The sequence below is a fragment of the Triticum dicoccoides genome, chromosome 5A (assembly GCF_002162155.2).
Source record: "Triticum dicoccoides isolate Atlit2015 ecotype Zavitan chromosome 5A, WEW_v2.0, whole genome shotgun sequence".
Taxonomy (NCBI): Eukaryota; Viridiplantae; Streptophyta; class Magnoliopsida; order Poales; family Poaceae; genus Triticum; species Triticum dicoccoides.
Genome location: NC_041388.1, coordinates 687585939 through 687591938, shown reverse-complemented (window position 1 = coordinate 687591938; position 6000 = coordinate 687585939).

Genomic DNA, 6000 nt, shown 5'->3' with positions numbered 1-6000 from the left:
TCAAGACGGCTGATTTTGTTGAATTCTTCGGGGCACAATCCGTTGAAGAGAATATCACAAGCTTGAGCGTTGTATTGCAACATCTTCAACTCATCCGCGGTAGCTTCACGGTTTGGTTCTTTCCCATCAAAGAAGTCACCTTGCAAACCAACACACACAATAGCCCAAACGGCGGGGTTATGTCCAAGAATATGCATTTTCATTTTATGCTTCCAACTAGCAAAATTAGTACCATCAAAGTAAGGACCTCTACGGTGATAATTTCCCTCGCTAGACGCCATACTCTCCTAGGTTGTGAAACCAAGGCTATGACCACCAAAAGCTATGGAGATCAAAGAAAATGGAGACCAAAGCTCTGATACCACTTGTAGGATCGAAAGTATGTCTAGAGGGGGGTGATTAGACTACTTGACCAAATAAAAACTTAACCTTTTCCCAATTTTAGTTCTTGGCAGATTTTAGCTATTGTAGGACAAGTCAAGCAATCATCACACAATTCAAGCAAGCATGCAAAGAGTATATTGGCAGAGGAAAGTAAAGCATGCAACTTGCAAGAATGTAAAGGGAAGGGTTTGGAGAATTCAAACGCAATTGGAGACACGGATGTTTTTCCCACGGTTCGGATAGGTGGTGCTATCCTACATCCACGTTGATGGAGACTTCAACCCACGAAGGGTAACGGTTGCGTGAGTCCACGGAGGGCTCCAACCATGAAGGGTAATGCTTGCGCGAGTCCATAGAGGGCTCCACCCACGAAGGGTCCACGAAGAAGCAACCACCCACGAAGGGTCCACGAAGAAGCAACCTTGTCTATCCCACCATGGCCATCGCCCACGAAGGACTTGCCTCACAAGTGGTAGATCTTCACGAAGTAGGCGATCTCCTTGCCCTTACAAACTCCTTGGTTCAACTCCACAATCTTGTCGGAGGCTCCCAAGTGACACCTAGCCAATCTTGGAGACACCACTCTCCAATAAGTAACAAATGGTGTGTAGGTAATGAACTCCTTGCTCTTGTGCTTCAAATGATAGTCTCCCCAACACTCAACTCTCTCTCATAGGATTTGGATCTGGTGGAAAGAAGGTTTGAGTGGAAAGCAACTTGGGGAAAGCTAGAGATCAAGATTCATATGGTAGGAATGGAATATCTTGGTCTCAACACATGAGCAGGTGGTTCTCTCTCAGAACATATGAGTTGGAGTAGTGTATGTGTTCTGATGGCTCTCTCCACGAATGAAGAGGAGGTGGAGGGGTATATATAGCCTCCACACAAAATCCAACCGTTACACACAGTTTTCCAATCTCGGTGGGACCGAATCAACAAACTCGGTCGGACCGAAAAGGTAAACCTAGTGACCGTTAGAGATTTTCGGTGGGACTGACATGCGACTCGGTAGGACCGATATGGTTAGGGTTTGGGCATAACGTAACCTCGGTGAGACCGATTACACAAACTCGATGAGACCGAGTTTGGTAATAAGCTAACCAGAGAGTTGGTCAGGCAAACTCGGTGGGACCGATTTGCTCTTTCGGTGAGACCGAAAAGTTACAAAAGGGAAACAAAGAGTTTACATTGCAATCTCGGTGGGACCGATTCGCTCTTTCGGTGAGACCGAAAAGTTACGAAAGGGAAACAGAGAGTTTGCAATCCCATCTCGGTGAGACTGAGATCCCTATCGGTAGAACCGAATTGCTAGGGTTTGGCAGTGGATTATGACAAGTGAAACTCGGTGGCGCCGGATAGAAAGAATCGGTATGACCGAGTTTGGCTTAGGGTTTAGGTCATTTGTGGAAGTGGGAAAGTAGTTGAGGGTTTTGGAGCATATCACTAAGCACATGAAGCAAGAGGCTCATTAAGCAACACCTCATCCCTCCTTGATAGTATTGGCTTTTCCTAAAGACTCAATGTGATCTTGGATCACTAAAATATAAAATGAAGAGTCTTGAGCTTTTGAGCTTGAGCCAATCCTTTGTCCTTCGCATTTTGAGGGTTCCACTTTCACATCCATGCCATGCCAATCATTGAGCTTTCCTGAAATAGTCATCTTGGAATAGCATTAGCTCAATGAGCTATATGTTGTTATGAATTACCAAAACCACCTAGGGATAGTTGCACTTTCACCGCTTCGTCGAGAATTTCTCCAAGGTTGCTAAACCTCTAATTGAACTCCTCAAGAAAGATAAAAAGTTCGAGGGACTCCATAGTGCGAGTTCAGCTTTCAGGAACTGAAAAGACGCCTGACATTTGCTCCCGTACTGGTACCACCAGATTTCTCCAAGGACTTCATTATCTATTGCGACGCCTCGCGACAAGGACTATGTTGCATACTCATGCAAGATCGTCAGGTAATTGCCTATGCTTCACGGCAATTACACCCACATGAGGAAAATTATCCCACACATGATCTAGAGCTTGCAGTTGTAGTCCATGCACTTAAAACTTGGCGACATTACCACCTCGGTAATCGTTGCGAGATCTTCACCGATCACCAAAGTTTGAAATATATCTTCACCCAACCAGATTTGGATCTCAGGCAAAGATGTTGGGTCGAGTTGATCTCAGATTACGACTTAGGAATAACTTACACCCCGGGCAAAGCCAATGTCATGGCTGATGCACTAAGTCGTAAGTCCTATTGTAGCAACCTGATGTTACAACAAAGTCAACCACTTCTCCATGAGGAATTTTGTAAGCTTAATCTTCACATTGTTCCTCGAGGATTCCTATCCACCCTGGTGGCGAAACCTACCCTTATGGATCAAATCATAGCTGCCCAGAAGCGTGATAAGGGCATATCCCGGATTAAGGAAAACATTGCTAGCGGAGTTTCTAAATGTTTTTCCATGGATAAGCGGGGTGCTGTCTTCTTCGCGAACCGTTTGGTGGTTCCCAAGAAACAACATCTACGCCAGTTGATCCTTAAGGAAGCTCATGAATCCCCTCTAGCCATTCATCCCGGTAGTACTAAAATGTATCAAGACCTACGCCAGAGGTTTTGGTGGACTAGGATGAAAAGAGAAATCGCTCAATACATTGCTAACTGCGACGTTTGTCGTCGTGTTAAAGCAGAGCATCAACGGCCTGCTGGCACCCTTCAACCTTTGGCTATTCCCGAGTGGAAATGGGATAAAATCAGTATGGATTTCATCACTGGGTTTCCCAGGACCAAGAGAGGGAATAATGGCATCTTCGTCGTGATCGACCGTCTTACCAAAGTCGCCCACTTTCTACCTGTTCGTGAGAGTATCACCGCTAGCCAGCTAGCCGATTTATACATCTCCCGAATAGTGTCTCTTCATGGTGTTCCCCTGGAAATTAACTCAGACCGTTGGAGTCTCTTCACCTCTCGATTTTGGGAAAGTTTCCAAAATGCTATGGGAACTCGTCTCTCTTTTAGCACCGCCTTCCACCCTCAATCAAGTGGTCAAGTAGAACGAGTCAATCAAATCCTAGAAGATATGCTCTGAGCCTCTGTCATCTTGTTCGGAATGGGTTGGGAGAAATGCCTTCCATTCGCGGAGTTTGCTTACAACAATAGTTATCAAGCTAGCTTAGGCAAGGCTCCTTTCGAAGTTCTCTATGGACAAAAATGTCGAACGCCTCTTAACTGGTCAGAAACCGGGGAAAGACAACTCTTTGGCCCGGATATGATTCAGGAAGCAGAAGAACACGTTCGCGTTATTCGTGAGAAATTGAAAACAGCCCAATCTCGTCAAAAGAGTCAATATGATCGTAGACATAAACTCATGACTTATGAAGTCAGCGAGAAGGCTTACCTTCGGGTTACTCCATTAAAGGGAACCCATCGTTTCGGTATCGAAGGCAAATTGGCTCCTCGTTACATTGGACCTTTTCGCATTCTTGCCAAACGAGGAGAAGTTTCCTACCAATTGGAACTACCTTCGCATCTTTCCAGAGTTCACGATGTCTTTCACGTCTCTCAACTCAGGCGTTGCTTCGCGGATCCTATCTTGGAGTGGACCACGAAATGCTTGATCTACAAGATAACCTCTCATATCGGGAATATCCCGTTCGTATCCTTGATCAAGCCGAGCGTACCACTCGACGTCATAATATCAAGTTTCTCAAGGTTCAATGGTCACACCATTCCGAGAAAGAAGCCACTTGGGAAAGGGAGGATCGTCTTTGACTCGAGTACCCCACCTTCTTCCCGGAGGATCCTAAATCTCGGGACAAGATTCTTTTGAGTGGGGGTGAGTTGTCACACCCTAGCTAGTTCAAGCATTAGAGTGTGCATCATGTTTAAATTCCCTTAAATTTGAAATGGGGAAGACAGAAACCCTAGCACCCACCCTGGAAACAACTAGGGTTTACTAAAATTATTTTCAATGCACCGAAAATGCCCTTCACAAAATGTTCATCATTTCTGGATTGGGCTAAAACCCGTGGCAAAATGGTGCACTCTTTTCTAGGACATTCTGGATTCCCTGAATTAAATCATAAGTATTTGAATTTGGGCATTTAAATGCTATAAAATAATTTAAATGCTCAAATAATTCTGGAAATAAGTGTGGGCTGTTGGGAATAATCTAAACAGAGCCCCTAATTATTTTCAGGATTTTTAAAGATGTCTAGGTATTTTTAATAAAGCCCAATGGTTGCAGAAAAATAGAAAAAGAAAGCAAATCAGAAAAAAGAGAGAGAGAGAGAAGCTTACCGGGCGCAGCCCACCTGGCTCGGCCCAGTCGACTGGCGCTTGCCAGTCGTCCCCCTCCTCTCGCCAGGAGGACGAGGAGCGCGTGGCCGGCGCCCGCGGCCACACGCCGGCCACCTCCTGCTTCCGCCGACGTCCTAGAGGCGTCCACGAGTGCCACGCCGACCCCCACGTCTCCCTCTCTTTCTTCCCACTCTCCCCGTGGCCTCTCTCCCTCTCTGGCTCTGTCCCCATCCTCCTGCCGAGCGCCGCCGTCGCTGCTGACATGCTTCACCACAGCCACCGCCGTCCATTCGCTGCCCCGACATGCCAGGAAGCTCTGCCATCGTCGACTACATCAAGTAGGCCGAGCCCCATGCGCTCACTCGCCCCGGAGACGCTGCACCGAGCTCGTTCTCAACTCCGTCCACCAGAGATCCCCTTCGCCGCCCCGCTCGCTCCAGCCCTTCCCCAAGCTCGCCGTTCGCTCCCCTGCAACCGCTGTGAGCTCCGCCATCGTTTCCCCCTCTCCCCGCGCTCGTCTGCGTCCTCTAACCCCCTCTGCCATCAAAGCCGAAGCTCGCCACCGCCACCGCACGTTGTCGTCGTGGCCATAGCCACGTTGGGACGCCACCGAGCACGCCTTCGTCCTCCATGCACTCCCAGGAGCCTAATGCACCACTCCCCGCGCCTCGCCGTGCCCCGTAGCCTCGGTTTCATCCTCGCCCGATCTCCGGCGACCGCCAAGGTCGTCACCGGCGTCGTTTTCGGCCTCCCCGAGCCCCACTTCCTCCACCAAACGACGCGGCTCGCTCCCCGCGTCATGTAGCTGCTCTCCGCCGTCGATTTGGTCGCCGGAGACACAAACCCGAGCCCCTCCGCCGTGTCTGACGTCGCCGGCGTCAAGCCGCCGGCGAGTTGACCCTGTTTGACCCCCGTGTGGGCCCAGGTAGACCCCCTGAGTCTATGACAGGTGGGGCTGGTCTGCTAATTAGTTTAGGATTAGTTTTAACTAAATTTAATTAGTTTAGCGACTTACATGTGGGCCCATGCCCCACTGACAGCTAATTAGTGTTAATTTAATTCTGTTAATTAGTTGTGACACTGACAGAGAGGGCCCACCAGTCAGGTTTGACTTGGCCGACCCAGTTGACCGCTGACGTCACACATATGTCATGCTGATGCATTAATTCAATTACTGGAATTATTCTTTAATAGGAAATTCTAGAAAATAGTCAAAACTTCTAAAAATCATAGAAAATCAACCATAGCTCCAAATGCAAAGATTTATATATGAAAAATGATCAGAAAAATTCAATCTATCCATCTGTAATGGTTTCATGCAT